Raw genomic sequence first — 23,513 nt, 5'->3', positions numbered from 1 at the left:
TCTATGATCAATCAAGATTTTGTTCCTGGAAAGTAATGAAAGCAACAGTTTTCATTACGTTATTGACAGCGAAATGTGTACGAAATGTATATAATGGCGTCCGTGGCAGAGTGGTTAAGGTAGGTGACTGCAAACCACTTGTGGGTTCGAACTTGACAAGGGACATTACATTCTTTCATGTGAGGAAGCTATCCAAACAGTTTACGAAACGCCAGTGAATTTACTTATGATCAGGTGCCCATTCGTGCCTGAAATAATGCATGGCGGGACACCGAATGTCTTCCTCCGCCAGAAAAGCTTGATAGTCGCGATATGACCTTTACACTGTTGGTGCGACGTGAAACATTAAAGAAAAAATCAAGAGCAACAACAACACAAATTAATAAGATATTAAATAAATGTTTTTGTAAATAAAATTAATATGAGTTATTTACAGCACTGGGTAGTATTCATATAGAATCTTAAGTAAAAAATGTCCTCTGAACTCAAAACTTTCACTTAAAGTCATACAGAATTGCCTTAATTGATAAGGAAAATATAGAGACTTATTCATTAAAACCCTTAAGTCAAATTCCCTTAACTTTGTCGAGTTTCTCCTTAACTTTTAAGATACCTCCTATATGCTACCTTTTATATTTCATCAACATTTCCAACTACCTTAAACAAAATAATTTCAGTTTTTTTTTTCTGGCGAAGGGATGGTTTGTCAAATTGGCTTTGTCTGGTAGAATGAAGTTGTGATTGAAAAAAAGAAGAAAAATTTCAAAGATTTAAGGTACTTGTTTTTAAAACAATATTTATGTTAAATAACAAAACATACTGACCCACTTCCAAGATAGAATCTTAACGTAAACTTTTATTGCGTACTTTGATACATTAAGTTGATGTTAGATTCAATCAAATTATATCGGCATTGAAAGTGTCCAGCTAAAATGGTGCGATAGCTTTGTATTTAAGATATCTGCGTCTTGTGTGTTCGAGTCCAACTCCAGTCATGGTCATTTTCTTCATATGAGACCAGTACTGGTTAGTTCGCGGAAGCTGATTGGAAAGTGTTTAATATGACTGCAAGCACTTGTTTCATAATCGAGCTAAGATAAATATGTTTACAATCAATCAATTATTATTCAAACATCTCCTTTATACAGAACACCGGACGACGAAAATATATATTGCAAGGTTTAGAAAAATGGTAAATTCCTAAAGTAGCTGACACAGTGATACCAATATAAGATTCTCGCTCCATAATTTCCATTAAATTATATTAACGTCTCTAATAACTGAATTTACTGCTTACATTGTAAAATAACAAACTTTGCTATATTAAGTTCATTATGTATCATGTAACAGTAAATGTGTTGTATAATCAAAATCATCATTTGATTTAAAAAAATTAAATATAATTTATGAAAGCAACGTTTAAGACACTGAATAATAGGGTAAATTTTCCGATTAACGTAAACAAAATTTACCTTTACATGTATAGGTAATGGTTTGTGATTCAAAATAACTTTTCACGAACAACGCTATGTTTAACAATGGTATTGAAGTGTTATCATTGAAATATAACTACATTTAAATCAGAAAGGCACAATATATAAATACATACTTGAACACTAGATACTACTGGACAACTCTCCAGTCTAGTTAGTTCTAGAGTTCTAGTGAATGATTCAAACGATACTAGAAGTAAAACTTACATGAAAGAAACAACAACAACAACAAAAGACTGAAAATTTAACAAACAATCTTTATGTTAATTTTAAGATATTTCCAAATTTTTGATCCGATATTTCATTGATATTATCATCCGCAAATTTTAATGTATTTTCATTCAAATGTAGTGCTTAAAAATGTTCTATTCATATTTAAAATATAATAAATTGTTTTAGAATAGTATCAAACGAGTCTAGAGAAGTTAAATAAAGTAGGACGAGGACGAGTTTAATGAGCATCTATATGATAAGATTACAATTTGTTTTATCTTATCTAATACGAAAAAGCTATAGAACAAAAGAAAAAATACTAAAAAGCAATTATCAGTACAGTTAACGAGTACAATACTGAATATTGAACGAGATGCAATTGTTGAGCTCAAAATTGTTTTAAGTAATGATCTCCATATTGACAAAACTATGTTAATTCGAGTACAATTATGAATGTGATATGTATTTTTGGACTCGAAAAATATTAACGGGACTAGAAAGAGTACAATATGGATTTGATTTAGATTTTTTAAACTCAGCAAATGCAAACGAGGCTTGATAAGGTACAATAAGAATTTGGTAAGGAATTTTTGGTAAATGAAACTGAGAATAAATTGATAAAACAATATGTTTATTATTTTTTATGTTTGGAAGATCACATGGTGCACACGGAAAGAGTCAAATGGTTTCATTTCATATTAAAGTAAAAGTCTTTTTTTCAACGTTCTATTTTTCTTCATCAGATTGTTGCATGTAATGTGATTAACAACAGCACAGTACATATATACGAGGTTTGTAAACAGTTCTTGGCCCGATGTACTTTCGGTAGTCAGACAACCCAACTAATGGTCTTACTTTTTAATATAATCCTACATCAATGCACTTTGCCCACCTGTGCTCCAACTTGTTAAACCCTTTAAAATAGAACTCTCTATTTTGGTCCTAAAAAACTCATTGACGGTCTACATGACACCTTCATTGCTTCCAAAACGTCTACCACGAAGCTTGGTTTTCAGTTTCGGAATCAGGTAGAAGTCAGAGGGGGCCAGTCAGGAGAATAAGGGGGATGGGGAAGAATTTCAAAGCCACAGTCAGTTGCAGCAGCCATCGCAAATTGAGATGTTTGAGCTGGCGCATTGTCGTGCAGGAGCAGAACGCCTTGAGACAGTTTGTCTCTATTTTTCACGCGATTTTTTGACGCAGACGTCTCAATTCGTCTGCATAGTACTTACCGGTTATGGTACGACCTTGCTCAAGTTGTCAATCATGATTATCCCCTAACTATCCCAAAAAATGAAGCCATCATCTTCCCTGCGGATGGCTACCTCTTGAATTTCTTCGGAGGTGGTGAGCCAGGGTGCTTCCACTGCATGCTCTGTTATTTGGATTCTGGATCTAAGTGATGGACCCATGTTTCATCCTGATTTACAATCTGGTAGCTAAAATCAGGTTCACCCTCGTAGCGAGACAAAACATATCTTGAAATATCAAGCTTGATCCGTTTCTGGTCGTCAGTCAACTGTCTGGGGACCAATTTAGCAAAACTGTCAAACCTTTGACATTCCATAGACATCCGTCAGAATTGCCTGAACTGAAACAAAGCTTATACCCACTTCCCTAGTAATGCTTCGCAGGTCTCGCCTTCTGTCGCACATGACCAGATCGTGCACAGCTCACGCAGTTTCATCGTGGCTTTTTTGGCCACCCAGGCCGCTCATCATCTGCCCCTCTTAAATTCAGCAGCCTATTTTTTCACAGTGCTATTGGAAAGGGACTCCTTCTTAAGTGTGTCCATGAAGTCTTCTTGTATTTCCATGGGGACATCCCTTTCTTACAGAGGTACTTAATGACGGTTCTGATTTCAACTCTAAATGACACATCCCTCTACAAATCAAAGTAAGTTTAGGCTACTTAATCTGTGTAAAACCGCGTGTAACTCGGTCTATAATCTCCAAAAAGGTATCAGTATCGACGTATCGTGTGTAAATGTCAGTGTAGTGGTAGTACAAGACAATATGAATGATCCAAATGATAGATGACATATTGATATCAACCTATTATACATGGATGTTGTCCAATTTGAACGTTCAACATATATAATCATCGCGGTGTAGATGTTAATTTTATTTGCTAATAGATAAAATTTAATCATATTAATCATATTGGTATCATTGTGCCAGTTACGGTGTTTAAAAGACCCTTTCAGAATGATTCTGTTAAATTTTTCTTGGCAAATTACTACGTTTCAACCCGAATAGCAGTACCAATAAATTTTCTAAGATAAGATATATGAAGAAAAATTATAATTGGCGACATCAGTGGTTTGTTTCACCAATTTGTAGATAATTACGACAATTTGATGAACCGACGTAAACTTTGATAATCTATATAATATGAAATATGGATGTATATATTCTGACCAGACACTGTACAGTTTAATTGAGCACCAGTATAGATAATTTGTTGTATCTATTAAAGAGTCATCTGTAATTTGTTTTGTTGAAAATTTTCATAAAACATGTATATACGTCGCTTGTTTTCAGTAACCATGAATAATTCGTAGGACATGGCGACAAAAATATTCAATTTCTATTCACAATTTTGACATTCTGAAAATGTTCGCCACATCTTGTATACAACTTGTTTTAAAGCGGAACTGCCCTGTACATAATTACATAAATCTTTAATCAAAAATGGAACTGCCCTGTACATAGTTTTATAAATCATACAATAATACATTAAAAACGGAACTGCCTTAAACAAAACTTAAAGGCTCCTTAATTTATGCTAATCTTTACTTCTTTAGACATAGCTAACATGGATTTTATAATGTTGAAATAATTGTTTAAGAGCATAAAAGATGCTTGTTACCTGAACAAATGAGCGATAAATGGGACTTATTCGTCGTAAAAGTAACAAAAGTAAAAAAGGTAGTATTTATTCTTCCATACAAAATATCAAAATATCTTTAACTATACTTATTGCCATAACTACATAAATATTTCAATTAAAGCGATGTTATGCTCAATATTGTTTAAAAAGTCATAAATTGAAAAAAACAAAAACATAGACCATTGTAATGACCTTTGACCAAATGGTATTAATTTAAAAATGGTTTGGATAAATGTAAAAAAACTACATAAAATTAAAACAGACTGTCCCAAATAAAATTTAACGTTACAGGTATATTTTGAAGCATTTTTTCAATGAATCTAGTGGGTTAGTGATTTTATTTGAAGTATAATACAAAATTACATATAATTATGGCGAGTATTTTTCCTTTAAATTGTGTACTTAAATTCACACTCAGTTGTTGATGTTAAGCGGAACTGCCATGTACACAACTATACAGATATTCGATTTAAAGCGTTAATGGTCTGTGTCCAGTGCGAGTAAATAAAACGTTACCAAAATAAAATAACAAGATGGGATGAAACTCGTTTAAAATTACTATTCAAATAAAAGTATAAACAACATGTTTGCCATTTGTTTCGGTGAGCAAATACTTTGGATTACAGCCTAGCCTATGTTTTAACATTAAAGCTCAAATAAATTCCTAACCAAACTTTCTCCTGCATAACACAAATTGAAAACAGTTTGTTAGCGCTTTTATTTATGTAATTCCCAAACAAAGCATTGTTTGTATTTTGTAATATTAAATGGTATATTCTGACACCCATTTATTTTAAGAAAACAACCAAATATTCAACAATTCGTATTTCATTTTCCATACAGACATTTATTTATTTCTATTACGTTATACATGTATTAAAATGTATAGTATATGAAGAAATATATTTCTCGATAGATCAGGGTCTTTTGGTAGAATATCCCAAACATATTTTTAACTAGCGAATTAATTTTCAGTCGACAATTATCTAATTATTCAGGAAACGGAAATGTTGATAAAAATTCCTCTTTTTTATTCATAATTAAATATCATTTAATCCATTTATCAAGAGAATTTGTTTTGCATCAAACTAAAACATTATTGTTATGAGAAAGAAATGTTATATTAAATTGTATCTTTGCTAAGACCAAGTTGAATTAATGAAGTCTTTTAATAAGAATACATTGTTTAACCTTGATTAATTTGCAAACGACCTTTTGCCTCTTGTAAGACTCTAGTTTATTGAACCATTAGTATATTTTGTAAAATGTTATTTTTCAAATATGTTTTAGTTTGCAAAATAACATTTATTTTAAACACTTTAATATACAATTTAATTGAAGTGCGGAGTGGTTAAAATCATTGATGCTAATATTGCAATTCTGTATGTAAACCATGTCGGAAAGAACTAATCTATACTATACTCAATATCTATTTAACACTTATAGGGCGATGATACAAGTTTTTTTATTTACATTTACTTTCTGTTTATATTCCATACTTTTACATTCACGTATACATGTTTGGCAATGAAATATATATGGCAATGACCTTTAACTGGTCAAATCTTTAATATTGTTGTTGTTCTCTATTGCATTGGTAAACATAGTTTGACTTATTATCGGAACATTCATTTAGGTTTAAATAATTCACAGATTATTATTCGAGGTGTGAAAAAGTGAAAGGTGATAAATTCCAAAATAGAGAAAATAAGAATCCGTAAAGAAAGCCCAACACGGCAAAATTGAAAATGTTGGAGGCTCGGTTTGATTGAGCCTGTTCATGGACGGTATTGTCAAGTGCAAACTACCGTCCTCGCACCTTAGCACCGGCTTAAGCAGATTTCAACATTTAACATGAACTGGTGCAATTGGGAATTTTGAAACATCCGCAGATGTGTATATATGGCGTTTATCATGAAACTTTCAATGTGACACGTAAGTGCCATTCCATGAAAAACGGGATATGGTCCCCAAGTAAAAATCAAAATTGCATGTGCCCTGAACGTGAAAACAATGGGCGGAACTAAATAAACTAGAATTTTGAAAGGGGATCAGAGATTAAAAAGCCTGCATATCACAGATAATACGTCAAAAGACAAATTTAAAAAGCAGGCCACATATTCTAAGGGTGATTAAACAGTATTCAAGTGAGGAATACTGGAACCACCCCACAAGAAAGTAGCAGAATAGAAAGAACTAAATTACAAGCACAACACACATGTCGTGCTGAATGATATTTAAGGATCGGAAATATAACATCTCTGATTGAATGTATGGGCCGATTTTTTAAAACCTCCACACGGCACAAACAACGCTGATGTGGCGATAAAATAGAGAAAATAAGAATCCCTAAAGAAAGCCCCAAACGGCAAAATTGAAAATGTTGCAGGCTCGGTTTGATTGAGACTGTTCATGGACGTACTGTCAAGTCCAAAGTTATCAAACTTAAGTTTTAAAATGTTACTTTTTGCCACCAATATGTTAAGACTTAAAACAGTAATACTGTTTTTTAAAAAAAACTTGATAAGTAGCATTATGAAGTTAATCAAATTACTCGTTCTCTTCTAATTTGTTACAGAAAACAAAACAAAAGACATTGTATTGAAAATTTGGATTAAGTTAAACTTTGTTAACATATAGTAGGTACTTTACGAATTAACCTTATTTTTATCATAATGTTTTTTTTACATCGTTGCTGAAATATATGCAAGATAAACTTTATCATTAATTTTCATCTGAGAATACAATGCGCTAACAAATATTTAAGTGAACAAACATGGAAAACTGACAGAATAAGTATACTTCAAATGTATTTCTGGAGACACAGCTCTTAAGTTAAACATTTAACATTTATCAGTTAAACCGTTCCTTTCTATGACATACTCATGTGTCTCCTTTATAACAGATACGGCGCCATTCATAAAATACAATAAGCGACATTTGTACGACCGGTAATGAGAAAAATATTAAAAAAACACTTCAATATATTTTGACGTTATCAGACTACAGATATATTGTATTTGTAAACGTCGTTTATATTACATTCTTGAAAGCATTAAAGACTTGCATACTTATAAGTGTTTGTAATCAGACTGGTTTAATTTCTATTCAGTATTGTCTTCAATTCAAATAGTCTATTTGTTGGTTGTGTAGAAAAATATTTCTTTTTTTGCTTGAATTAACGAAATCTAAGTTAACAGGTCAATCAAGAACATTTTAAAACGAACTTAAGAATACACCTAATAAACATTTGTTACTGCAGCATTTGTAATAATATTTAAATTTTCAAATTACTAATTTACAAATATTTTTTAATACCTGTTTTGATTCCGTTGCTTGCGAAGGATTAACCTTTTCCAGATTTTTATACTTCACAAAAGCAAGTGACAGCTTTAAAAGGTTTCCCCTAACATAACATCAGTTTTGCTACAGAAGAACTTTGCTATCATTTATTCCAGCACATAAATTGTTGAAAATTGAGTACTGCTGAAAACGGTGCTAGGAGGCATGAGGGATGTTGCACTTATGTACAACCTCGATAAAATCAAGTCTTCAATTTTCACATCATTTTGTTTTGTTATTTTTAACGCTTCTAAGGGATCTTTTTTTTAGATTTTAAATGACAACATTTTATTGTAATAAAGAAACACATCATTTAAATATTTACAAAATTATTTAAATGTAAATACTAAAAAATGTAGATCCACTACATGTATGAGGTAAATAAGTAAAAAAATTTACTCATTTATGATAGATTTCATTTCAGTTAAACAAATATATAATATAAACCAAATTTTTAGTAAATAACTTTTTAAAAATGTCAAAAATTATATTTCTTAATCAATATTCTAACTTATACATGTAGTATAAGTGATAAATGCAATACAGTCATTCATAGGTAAAAGAATAAAAAACTAAAAGAATAAAAAAACTTATGTTTGAATTTGAATTCAATTCTAATCTCTGTCATGAGATGTAAACAGCATGGATCACGTCCTACGTGTGTGTGCTGTGTACATATTCACTTCTACAAAACAAAATGAGTTTTTCTAAATCAACATTTATCTGGCTGGTAATACAACAATACTCTCTTGGCTGGGATGTCACAATTCTTACAAGTGGGTGAATAATTGTTGGCTGCTCGCTGTTAAGCTGTAGAATAATGTGGTAAATCCCACCGGCCATTTGCCTCGTTTATTTTTAATTTATAAAGGGGAAAGCGCAAATTTCGAATAGTAGCTGAATGTTGAAATATATCTGCCAGGAGACAGGTATATCAAATAAAATAATGAAAACACACACTAATTCTCAACAAAAATCTTGTTAGCATCGGATTAAGAAAAAAAATCAACATTTAGACATGAAAATGGTGAATGTTTGAATTTGGAAACATCTGCAGATGTGTTTATCATGGAATCTTAAATGCAACAAGTACGTTCCATTCCATTAAAAGCGGCGTATGGTCCACAGTCAAATGAATACTTGATCTTTAAACTTAATAAAATGGAATTTTGAAAGGGGGTCAGAGTTTATGAAGTATGTGCATCACGGCAAGACGCCAGGCGACACATTTAAATCTAACATGCAGGCAATATATCTGATTATACGTTATCATACTTTGAAATAGTAAAACATTTAGGAAAACAATAAATTAAGAATTTGAAGTCACACCTGCCCTCTGTAATGTAATGTAAACGGAAACATGAGATAGCAAATACTGTAGTTGGTCTTACTGGCGATCGGCCTTTTAAAGGAATCAAATTCATATTTACACACATCTACAAACATTTAAACCTTATATAGAAATTCATTTATTGATCTAGCAATGTCTGACATTATTGTCAGCTTAGTTTTTTTTAAGTTTGCCCCACATTCCCCGAATCTCTTTTCCTCATCCCCTGTGCCCTTTTACTTTGTGAGATTATTGGTCAATCAATTATTTGTTTTCTTTAATTTCCTGAAGGGTTACAATTATTTCTTTTTAAGTATTATTTTAAGTGATAAGCCTGTCCGTGCTGTGCCTTGCAGTCTGTCCTGTTTTTGTTTGGGGTCCTGACCTCCTTGTCACTGGTTCTTGTTCCCGAGACGTGTAGTTGTTGCATTCATTGAACGCCGCCCTTCCTTGTTGATCTTGTTTATAATTCATTTCAATTAAACAGTATCTTAAGTTAGATCAAATCTTATCTAAATGTTACAGTGACTTTTAACGTTTATTTCATACCCTCCTTTTCGTATGCTTCATTTATCTATGGCTCATTGTTTTAGAATAAAATCTATAATGGTCGATTGCGCTATAGAATAATTTTCTTTCCGGACCTTTCTGTATGTATTTTATAGCCTTTTGCTCTGCAAAGAAATTGAGTATAAGTGCATGTCTTTAGAAATTATCTTTCCTATAAACGGTAACCCTGATGATAAATTGGAAGTAATTAGTGTTTATAAATTAGAACAATATTAATTCCTTAAGCTTAAATTCTGATTGAAATGGAAATACGAAAAAGCAATATTCTGTTTTGAACTACTATCATTAATTTCTTTCATTGATGACTGCAATGTTTGTGTAATGTCGGAAGTGCTGCATTAATGTGTATTTACATTTGTCTTTATAATGCAAATGCCACAAAGGTTAGTCAATTGAAATATCTTGACATGTGGTAAATGGGAAAAAAGAAATTAATATTTTACCATTGCAAATATTAATAATGAATGCTACGTCAGCGTATTGTACAACAGTGTCAGCTTAGCAGCAAGATGACATGCATAGTTGTATAAAGGAAATTTGTTTGTTTTGAGTAAATATGCAATGAATAAAACTGAACTCGAGTAACATTATGGAAATCTTATCACTGGGATGTTGCATACATAGCATAATTACGAAAAAGCAAAGTTTCTTCTAATTTATGCCTAATATCACGAGGAAACAAATCTGCAATTTTCGACTGTTTTTCCTCATTTAAACCTTAGAAACAGATCGATAATAAGATGACATAAGACGTTAGAAGACTACGCTGACACTGCGAAAAAAAAATTGAAGTTTCTAGTTATCAACACTGATCAATGCGTTGAAACTGTCTGCTTTTTTAGTTAAATCGAGAAATAAAACTCAATATTTTTTATGTAAATTTATAAATGTACGGAATTTTACAAATAAATATGGGCACTTTTGGAGCTTGTATTTTTCAAAAATAAAGTAAATATTTAGTTTTGTACGCAATACAATGTAATTTATTTATTCGTATAAAAACTCAGAAACGGCAAACAGACCAGATTAAAATTCATTATGGTTTGACTTGTTCTTAAACATACTTCAATAAATTAATATTTACGGAAACCTCTGTTAAGTGAAATTAAAAAGAAAAAGCGAAATAATTAGTGTTAACACCATTAAATTTCAAATCTATTTGGTCTATTTGTAAAAAACACAGTATATAAGTATGCTTACTTTTAATATAAATGCATTATTTTGGCAATCCGCATTCATGTATTATCAATTCATTTATTTACTTTACGTGACAACACCTCGCTTGAGAAGACTCAAAGTAGGGAGTAGAAGTAAACATATCAAACACATCTGTATAGACAAGAAAATTCTAATTTAGGAAACGATCTTGCACTTTTTACAGCTCTAATTGGTCGGTTGTTTAATATCCGTGATTTTTCAAGAACATTGTAATGAAGCAGGTTTTATGATAAAAAGCAAAAGATGACCATAGATCAATCTTCTACGCAACTACCGTCCTTTGAACATGGTTGACGAAAATGAAATTAAAGCAAAAACAGTTTTAGGCCCAAACTGCCAGAGTATTTACATCATGGATACAGTTTGGTTTTTATTTGTTTGGGTCGTCAGACCAAACAAATAATGGTAGCGAAATTTCAGACTCTGATGCTGTTAATTGCAAATGCCGAAAGTAGTCCGCTTTTTTGAAGCGGTTACTTCCCTTTTTGCGCGCTCGCTTAGGAAGCGAGAGGTCTGGAGATCAAATGCCAGTTAAAGGCAACTCATTTTTTTTTCAAATTGTTTAAGTCAACATTGAATTGAATATCAGTGTTGCAATTAGTCTTATAGCCAATTTACTACAATTTAAACGCTGGAAAGCATTGGTGGCACTATACAAAAACAAATTGGTTTATAATCTCACAACCTGCACCTTTCTGACATTCTGAGACCCAAACAAATTCAGCGCCTTCTGTGCTTTGATTTATTTACATGATACTTGATTCTTTATGCTTTACATAGTTATAACACCAGACAGGGCCAAGTTATACATACGTATTGTATATTATATGCCACTGTAGAAGTATCTTTTTTATTCAGTTTAAACCATCTAATACAAAACTTGTGATTGATTCAAGCACTTTTAAGTGTTGAAAATAAAAAACCCTCAAGTCGGTACTAGTGACGGAGGTTGTACTTTTCATTGTACAGACCCAATCACACTTAGCCTGCAATTTTAATTTAAGTTTGTTGTTTCATAGTTCCAAAACTTTTACAAATATTATATTTAGCAAAATATAATATGTGCGCTATAATGAAATATCAATACTTCAATTGTAGAAATCCTATTTGTGCAAAGGCGTAACGTAACATTTATAAAATATATTAAGATAGATGTTTTCACATAAATTTCTGAAAGGGATAATGATACAAAAAAATACGAGTATTAATGTCAATAAAGATATTACCGACCAAAATATACAAACCAAAATTGTTATACAAAATAAATAGCAATCAAAGTGCAGAAATATCAAAATGATTACAATTATATTTGTAAACTATTAACATTTAGACTGTTTTGTTTACTTTTAAGCTAGCATAATTATATTGTTTTCTTTGTGTGTTTATTTTTTGTTTAAATTTTATAACCATCGATGTTTCAGGATGAAAAAGTGAGCGTATCATCGTAAATTATACTCACGAGCGCTCTTTAGTCAAATGTGATTTATCAAATAATTTATCCATTCAGCATACTGGCAGACATATAATTTTAATTTTACCGTTTACGAAAAACAGTATGAAAATATCTGACAACTATTGCTCTGTATATTTCTCTTTAGGGTTTAACGGCGACATTGACATGCTACTAGTCAAACCGCTATAAATTGGTCTGAAATGTGTTGGTACACGTGCGTTTGTTTAAATTCTAGAATATAAATGTACTTACTCGACCAGGGCCTGGGGTGGAACTACGGCTAAATGAATTGACTCTATAAAATTATTGACAAACATGTGCAACATCATGGCATTCAAGAGCAAAATATCACTGCAAGTTATACAAAATGTAATATCGTCTCAGAGAGAGAGAGAGGGTACTACATAAATTTTCTTTCATAGCAAAACTACTTATACTTTTACATTGTAACTTTTTTGTTATTAAAATGAATACTATTATACCACAAATAACATTATTATGACTATTTCAATGATGCAAATTATTTAGACAAGGGCATAATGTCGGACAAGTCGAGAGAAACAATGAGTCATACAGTCATTTAAATGTCTTTATTAACATTACCAGCAACTAAATACATCAAAACGGGTTTGCATAAGAATGCAATCATCATGCACAAAAACCAGATTGTAACATTTTAATCAAATAAAAAATAATTTGGTCAATAAATATCACATGGTATTACTAAATAAGTCTTTGAAGTGCTGCAAGACTTGATTGCAAATGCATGTCTGCTTACAAAGCTTAACCGTCGACAAACTAATACATGTCAGCTTATGATTTTAAAATGGTACATCTTAGACCACTTACCTGTTTAAGTCAATAATTCTAAAGAAAAGTGCGATGTTGTAAACATTATTTAAAATGTAATATGAACAAAGTAGCATGTAATTTTAAATTTGTTTGGTTACCATTTTTTGCAGAGTGCAGTGACATGAAATGGATATATTGTGTTCAAAATGTTACTGCGCTAAAACTGAATGTGCTTTACATTTAAGACAAAATATTGAAAGTTATTTCCAACAATGATGTGGAATAAAACTATTTCAGTTTTATATTTAATTATACAATATTTGACCAAGAAACACGCAACGATCAAAGTTTGATATGTTCTGTAACTCTCTCTAATCTAGATTCTACGAATCCAAGTTCAAACTGCTGAAAACAGACATGGTACAGCTTAACTGGAAAAAGAGCGTATTTTTTCAAACTTTTAACATTTAATAAAAGCATTTAAAAGGAATGTTGTCGTTCACGAACAAAATGGGCTCGGATCTTGACAAATTTTTACACCAAATATTCACCGACACCGTCGTTTGTATATTTATTGTTATTCTAATTCATTTATATATGCGTTATTATCTATTATATGCATGTACGAGGTTTGCCCTATACATGTACGAGGTTTGCCCAAAGAAATTTTTTCTTTTAAGCAATAGTTCTTTATTATAAAAGACAAACCACAAAATCTAATCTAATCGTTTTTTATATGCCAATGACTTTTAATTTCAGTTGACCTATATTTCAACCCCATTACTTATTTTGATGGCTACAATCCTTAATTTGTACATTATTCCCGAGTAAAAATTAAACTTTGTCATCTGTTAAACCTAATGTTTGCTTTTCAGTTTGTATTTAACAAAACATCCTTGTAATTTAGAACCTTTATAGTCAAGTGACCGATATATGGCTATCATCATTATGGTAATGATTTTTCACATTTACAGCGATCTGTTGGCTTTGTTATATTAGAATTTTTTTTTATTGATCAATTTATTCTTTACACATACCTTTACATTATACAGGCAAAGCATTAGAAAGGCCATCACAAAATTAGTCGATTTGATATCGATCAACACAAACATTATGATGTCCCCGTTATTATTCATGAAACATTCCTATTCAGTGACACAAATGAAATTGTTCGCTTGAGATGTTGATGTTCATTACATGTCCATGCACGCGATTTTCTTCCTGCTTTAGTATGTTAAGCGTGTCTTTACAACAGTTTAACTGCGAAATTTTATTTTATTTAACTTGATCATGATAATATAAAGTGATAAACAAGACATTTGCCTAATTATCGCGAACAATGCCGTAACATAGCAAACTGTGTAATAATTAATATATTCTTTCACTGACTCAAATAAAGGCACGCGACTTCATTATATTAGATATGACGTACCAGCTATGAATTCTCATTACTTTAGCGCGTGTACTGTTTTGTTTGTAAGCAACAGGGGATGAATATGAATCAATTAGACACGTAATTATCTAATGACCTTTGTACTTTACTACTAATATATAATGGCTACAGAACATGTTGCTTTAATGCAATGAAGCATACTATAAATGAATGTGCTTTTTGAAAGTATTTTTACACATTTGTGAATACAATTTGAAGATAATAACAAAAAAGCAACACATTTTTGTTATACTTCACCATAAGCTGAACATACCGATATATCAGTGTAATAATTATCTTTTATGCATGTTATCCTTTCTTTATAGAGTCTTTTTATTCATTTACAAGTTGTTTAATCATTGATTGTAATTTATAGAGACAGTAATACTGGCACTCCATCTATCGTAACACCGTCTTTTATGGCACACCATTAACGCGCCTTCTACCGGAACATTTTGTTTTAAGTCTTTGTTAGAGAGTGATAATAGCACTTACAGAGGTCCTTTATTACCATTGTCTCTGGAATTTTATGTCTTAGACACTTTATTTTAAGATACAAATTTCCGATTTATATGTAAAACTAGAAATAGGTTGTTGTTAAGAAGCATTGTTTTCCTTGTTTATGTAAGTTTGTCGTCATTCAAAGTGGTTGTAGGTTTAATATATCATCATGAAATATTAAATAGATATATATGTTAGCAATGAACATACTCACGATGGAAATGATGAAACTGTACACACTGACCTTCTTGTATATTTTTATCATACAAATATTCAAAAGAAGTAAAATAAGGAAATGCTGCATCATGAAAGAAATGAAAGAGACCTCCTGTATTACATGGTACAAGTAAAGGAACTAAACGCGTAGGCAACTCAAGTTGAACAAATGATTACATGTGAAAATATTCTGACAGTACTAAAAGCAATTAGGTAAGACTGAAGTAAAGAAGAAATTGTGAATTAAATTCAATGTGCTGGTGGACGAGGAAGTTATTCAACAATAAAAGGCAATTATGGGTTTGCTTAAAGTAGAATTATGAAAACATATATTTTAGCAATTAAATTGCGATACATCTTTTAGTTTGTATTTTTCGATCGCAATAATTCATATCATTCACCATTTTTCACTCCAAGTATATAGAAAAGCTTTCCATATAAATCCGTAACGTTTTCCAGGAACTCCGTGACAGTTATCATAAGAACTCCAAACAAGTTAACATAAGAACTCCATCCTTCGTGTAATAGTTCCTCTTCTCGTGGACAATTACAATCACAAATATTGTCGATTTAGTTGGAAGGAAGTTATGGTGTCATTATTTAAACCCCATTGGAGATATAAAGATGTTGAGTTTGCTAATGGAAGTTATAAATATGACAAATAACAGTAAGGAAAAACTCGTGCTTGGACTTGATTTGGTTTTTAAACATAATGACGTTAAATATTGTCATTATGAATAATGAGTATTATGTATATACAGACAGCAAATAAAATATTTGAAATGAAAATAGTTTTGAACACAAGGTGACCACACTCGACATTTATTACTTCTAAGGTCGAACACTTTGAAGAAAGGGTACTGCAGTAAAATACTACTCCTATAAAATATTTTTATGACCAGTTACCTAAATATTTCCTGTTTCATAAGTAATAAAATGCGTAGGTTAGTTTGAATAGATAACCATAAAGTAGGCAAATAGATCTTATAAATATAGTAACTACCCCTTAGCGAATGACAAATACCACTGGGTAAAATGGTGGCCTATACTAGTTAAAATGTAGATGAATTGAATACAGCCCAAATTAAAATTTTCTATGAATTAATACAGAAGATAAGTAATTCATATAATTGAAAAACTCAACATTCGAATTATTACAAAATCTAAATTCTACACAACAACTCTCCAATTTGATTATCAAGATGTCGCAGATACATAGGTCCAACGCGTAAGTTTGCGATAAAGTTAACTGCGAGGAAAGTACCGTTTGGAAAAAAGAAAGTTTTCCGTTACTTTTTAAGATTTCTGTTGTGTAAACGTTATGTTTGCAACATTTAAAAGCAACGTGAAAAGTAAGGAAATAAATAAATAAATAAATAAATAAATAAATAAAAAAGGTTTATATTCCCAAATATGAAAATATGACTTTTAACCGACTTTTTATCCAATATGCCATATACCTGTTTCTATTAACCAAAACATATTAATTTTGACATGCCTTTCTTTGGCTTTGTTTCTTACCATTTCTAAAGTTAGATTAATGTAAAGTAAGCAAAACTGTCTTATTTACTGATTGAAACAAATTTGTTGTTGTTGGTCAATATTACTGATGCAATTTTTTAAATAATAATCTGTTTTGAAAACTTGCCAATTATACATCTAATATATAAAACGTTTGTAACGAAAATCAATTATCGATTTACACTTATTTGTTTTATATGTGTATTTGTCTATTATCAATGGACTGTAACTTACATGTTCCTGTACTGTCCATGAACAGACTCTATTCTGATCAAAAGCAAAGTTGCACAATAAATGAGACTGTAGGTTTGAGAAAATAAAATAAATTGCTAAACATCTTGTCGTTCAGTACTCCAGACAGCACTTTCAGATTGCAATGCGAGTCAATATATATTATTGAATACTACATACTACAAATATTTCACGTTTGACGTTCACTTACATAAAAAAGTTTTGAATTGTGTTGTTACGTGGTTACTCGTTTGTTTGATTAGGAAGGTTTTCATGTGGCTTACATGTGAAAGCAATTAAGTTTTGCTGCAATTCAAAGAAATGGCGAAATGGAACTAATAGCAAACATGTTTTTATTTCTAATTTGGAAAGCATTATATCTCATCGTGCCATTTCATGAGTAATGTTTGATTATAATGCATGGATAGCTCTTACGGAGTGCAGGACAGTCCCGCTTTATATTAATATAGAAGAAAGATATTGAGCATGCCGTAACTACACACGGTTAGATAACCCTTGATTTGTATAGTTATTCTATATCTTAATCTGACATTTTCGAAAAGATGTTTTAGTTCAAACGTAATGTCTTTTTGTATAAACATACATGTTAAAAACTGAAAATTATGTTATCTATTGTTAAAAGAACGTTATGGTAAACTACAAAATTTTCTTTCTGTATATCAGATGCACTCTGTTGCTTTTTGTTTGCTTTGATATCCATCTGCATTCCGTGTCGTGCTTGAAGAGCAAACGTAAGGGGGTGGAGTCAGTAAAATGATCTATATAACACTTTTAAAGTAAAAGAAGATAGCATTTGTGAAAAGTGCTATGCCACCGCATTAATACATCACTGAATAGTATTGTAGGAACAGAAGTTTTTTTTTCTATACAATTGAACTTTACCATAATGTTGTTGAGTCAAGTGACTTTGCAGGTCAAGGTTATATTTCACATGTCCTAAATTTAATGACTGTACATCAAAGGACAAGGCAGTAAGTCACTTTGTCAGAATCTATGTCAGCTGATATCAAAGTTCAATTAACATCTTAATCTGTGCTCATGGTCCAAAGTTCATAGCTGTACATCAAAGGACAAGAAAGTAGATCATATGTCAGCTAATATTAAAATATAACTTTACATCTCAAACAGCACATGGTCAAAATTTCATGGCTATACATCAAAGGACAAGAAATTAGGTCACTGTCCCCTTGGGCAGGGCAAAATTTTGATCAAAATGTTTAATTCAAATTATCTTTATACAGGTCTATCAGAGATTGATTTATGTCAAATATCTAAGCTGTAGCTTTTTCCTATTCAGAAAACATTTGTTTTAGTTCCTGTTTTTACTAAATGCACATAATGAAAATCAATGACCCCAGGGGCCTTGACCGGGGCCAATTTTGACCCAAGGGCTATAATTTTGTGAAATATGTAATTCTTCTGATATTGAAGATGAGTTCCATTTTGTTATTATATGTCCCAAGTATAAATGGATTAGGAAACGTTACATAGACAGTTATTATTATGAACGACCTAGCATGTTTAAATTTCTTGAATTAATGTCAATCACAAACATAGATGTTTTAAACAAATTGGCATGTTATCTTGATTGTGCTTTAAAAATCAGATCCAACGAACTGCTACATTTTGAAGTTTTGTATAACCTTCACTAGAGACATTATTAAAAAAAACAACATTGAATACGCTATATGCAGTAATTGCCAGAGCTACTGTGGCGATTTGTACTCATGACTTGCATTAGTTTCTGTTACACATAAAATGTTATTCACAAAGTTTATCTCTCTCTGTATTCATGCTATAATTGATTTGACTTTTGTATTATATGTATTGTATTTTTATAGACGAGGATCGTAGAGCTCAAGTCTACAAATACAGATTTTGTTCTGTTCTGTTCTATGAAGATCTACTACCAGCACGATGCTGATTGTACATATTTTGTGTTTGTCCAATTATAAAATTATTGAGAGTGGTTTCATTTTAAACAAAAAGTAAAAGCCATTTATGGCTGCAACAATGATATCAATTTTCTAGTTGTCGTTGCACGATTGCTGGTTAAACTATAACATGAGTCAATTAATAATGTTAACGTCCAGGATAATTGGATGTATTTGCTACCAGTGTAATATATCATGTATGGCTATGTTTGGGACTCTTTATTGTATTATAAATTTGTCCTAAATATGCAAAAACATTAAAACGGAGTCTATTTTATCAGAATTATTAAAACCTACTTAAACACATGTCGCTATAATCAAGATATATGCTTAAATTAGACTATCAAATGGATTTAGAGTGATCATATCATCCTTGAAGAACTTAGTGGTTTAGGTAGCATATTGTTTGATGACAGTCACTCTAACTTCTTTTATTTCGAAATGAGTGGTACAATTAAGACATCGATAAAGTGACATACACACAAATTTCTGTTTACTTTTTCTAAAGAAAATACAAGAATCGCATTGAAGTCGTTCGAGCAAGAAAAAGATATCCAAACCAACATAAAGATACCGGGTATCCGGGATTTTATTGCATTGTAACGATGGTTTACAAAAAGTGTTAATGCTGTCGTTATTAAATGAAAAATAATTCAGCTTAATTTATTTCCCATAATATTTTCGTTTTTCATTTTCAACCAATACTTCTTTAACATTGTATCGTAAAGGGTTTAATGATATTTTTTACAAGTGAAAGTGTTAATGTAACATCGTTTTTCATGATGCGACACCAATTTTATCAGAGTTTATTTTTGCTGATTGTGTGACAATGGCGCGTTTCCAGTAGTGTTTGTGGAATGTAACATATTTTACACTTTATTTTTAGACATTTTATATGTAAAACTAGAATAAGTTTATGTTGTTTAACTTGATAATGTAAATCTACTGTCCTTCCGAAAGGTTTTGCTTTGATAAATCATTACTGAAGAGCAAATAGACATGTTTATTAACTATTAACACATTCATGAATCGATTTAAGAAACCACGTAAACATGTCTATTGTTAAGTTTGAAGAAATATCTTCAAAACAAGACAAAATAATTTCGTCAATACCTACTGTTGGAAAAAAGAATATGGAAGAATGCTGCTACTGATCTAATATTAACATGAATAAAGAATAATATTTTTAAAATATGCCATGTTGTACTTTTCAGGTTAAGGTTTGATCTTTGGAAAAAAGATCAATTCTCAAAAAAAAGAGAACGAAAATAATACTAACTATAAGGTGAATATTGCAAACCGTATTGATTGCCTTTTTCCCTAACACCGTTTTTAGAAATACCGGTACTTTTCAGTCAACAGTAACAGTCGTCTAAAACAAATCTATAATCAATCAAAAAAAAATCTTAGAAAGTCTTAAAAGCAAAACTTAGAAATATATCCATTACGTTACCGACAGCAAAATGTGTACGAAATGTATTTAATGGCGTCCGTGGCCGAATGCTTCAGTTAGTTGACTACAAACTATCTGCCCATGTGGGTTCGATTTCCATCAGGGAAACAAACCAACAACAACAAAAACAATAATACCCTTTAATAAAAAAAACAAAAACAAACAACAACAAAAAAACCCAAAAGCAACAACAACAACATAAATGAATAAAATAAATGATTGCAAATGTTTTCACAATAAAGGTAAAATTATACAAATATGGACTTTTAGCTGGTGCATATGATGTGATATGAAAAATATTAATTTTTCAGTAAATATCACATCATATTCACCAGCTAAAAAGTCCATATCAGTTTTATTATATAATTTATAAAAATCTTTTGTATGACTTATCAAATCTGTCATTGCATACGACATAAATCGAAAATTTAAATTTCAGCTTGTCAACCTTTTCGATTAAATTGGCCCTGTCTTAAATGAGCGCATTGGCACGCTCATTCGTAATGTTCCTAAAATGTAATGACGGTAACTAAATACACTAATTTTACTCTTATTTACGAGTCACCCAACGTTTTTTTCCAGAAGAATAACAACGAACTTACAATGCAAGTCAGACCAGTACTATTTTGCATTGTAATAACAAGTTAATTATAAATATAAATGCAAGTTCGTATTATTTAAAAGTCTATATTTTTGTATGGTTAGAAATACCATTATCAAAATGTTCATTAACCTTAAACATAATCAGTTTCTCCTGGCGAAGGGAAGATTTGCCAGGTAGAATGAAGCTGTGATTGAAAAAAAGAAAAAATTCCAAAGATTTTAAATTATATGTTTATAAAACAATATTTATGTCAACTGTCAATAAATACTGACCTACTTCCAGTTTAAAATCTTAACTTTTATTGTGTACTTTGATACATTAAGTTGATGTAAGATTCAATGAAATTCTATCGACATTGAAAGTTTCCAGCTAAAAGGTTGCGGTAGCTTTGTGTTCCAGATGTCTTCCTCATTAAATGTTCGAGTCCAACTCGAGTCATAATTATTTTCTTCATATGAGACCTGTTCTGGTTAGTTCACAGAAGCTGATTGGAAAGTGTTTAATATGACTGCAAGAACTTGTTTCATAATCGAGCTTTGAGAAAAATGTTTAAACAATCAATCACTTATTATTGAAACATCTCCTTTAAACAGAAAACCGGACGACGAAAATATATATTGAAAGGCTTAGCAAAATGGTTCAATCCTAAAATAGCTGGCACAATGAAACCAATATGAGATTCTTGCTGTATAATTGCCACTAAATTATGTTTACGTCTATAATAACTGAATTTACTGCTAACAGTGTAAAATAACAAAACTTGCTATATTAAGTTCATTTTGTAAAATGAAACAGTAAAAGTAGTATTAATGTGTTGTTTTATCAAAATCACAATTTGATTAATGAAAATTAAAGAAAAATAATGATAGCAACGTTTTAGACGAAGAATTATATGGTTAATTTACCGACTGATGTTTACCAATACAGGTTATATGATTCAAAAAAGCTTGTCTGGAACCACAATATTGGAGAATTTAATTTTAAGAATAGTCCCGAAAATATCAAAGTGATATGAATTGAAATAGCCAGAAAAACATAAGATTTTCTTATTAAAAATAAGTTATAAGGTTATTAAACTTTGTCGAGTACAATACTGAATTATGTTGGAAAAGAACACATTTGTAAAACCTATATTGAACGAGATGCTATTAATGAACTCAAAATGGTCTGTAATAATGACCTCTTTATAAAACACCATATTTTGTATCAATCATTTTGACAACACTATGTACATTCGAGTACAATATTGAATTAATATGGATTTTTGGACTCGGAAAATGTTAACGGGACTAGAAAGAGTATATTTACGAATTTAATATTGATGTTTTAACTCAGAAAATGCAAACGAGGCTAGATAGGGTACATTATGAATTTGGTACGACACTTTTGGTAAATTAAACCGAGTATAAATTGATAAGACAAAATGTTAATTACTATTTATATTTGGAAGATCACATGGTGCAAACGCAAAGTGTCCATTGGTTTCATTTCATACGAAGTGAAATAAAGGTCTTTTTTCAACGCTCTATTTTTCTTCCTCAGAGTGTTGCACAGATCATACAAGGCAATAGCAATAATCCAAATAATTGATGGACTATTTATTAAAAAAAAACATTTACATTTTCTTATCAAGCTACATGTATTATACATGTATATAACCCCACATTAACATTCAACATGTTTATATCATAAATGAATATAATCATAATTATACAAATGCCCTTTTTATTTGCTTATAAAATTAAGAATAGATATGAATAAAATGATGAATAAAATTTTATGCCATTAATTGAAGGAAATAGTTTTGTTACTGATTTCCCCTTTTCAGAATGCTTCGGTTAAATGATTCTTGGCAAATTACAACGTTTCAACCCGAATACCAATACCAATAAATTTTCTAAGATGAACTATATAAAAAAATATAACTGTCGACATCAGTGGTTTGTTTCAACAATTTGTAGATAATGACGACAATTTATTGAACCGACGTAAACTTTGATAATATATATGTTGTAAAATATGTATGTATATATTCTGACCAGAAAATGTACAGTTTAATTGAGCAACAGTATAAATAATTTGTTGTATCTATGAAAGAGTCATGTGTAGTTTGTTTAGTTGAAAATTTCCATTATACATGCATATATGTCCCTTGTTTTCTGTAACCATGAATAATTCGTAGGACATGGCGACAAAAATATTCAATGTTTTCAGAATTTTGACATTCTTAAAATGTTCGCCACATCTTATTTACAACTTGTATTTAAAGCGGCGGAACTGTCCTGTACATAACTACA

Source organism: Ruditapes philippinarum, unplaced genomic scaffold (genome assembly GCF_026571515.1).
Source record: "Ruditapes philippinarum isolate M1 unplaced genomic scaffold, ASM2657151v2 ctg8810_1_1_1_1, whole genome shotgun sequence".
In the NCBI taxonomy this organism is placed as follows: Eukaryota; Metazoa; Mollusca; class Bivalvia; order Venerida; family Veneridae; genus Ruditapes; species Ruditapes philippinarum.
The sequence above is the reverse complement of the archived record's forward strand: the minus strand, read 5'-3'. Positions refer to the sequence as shown.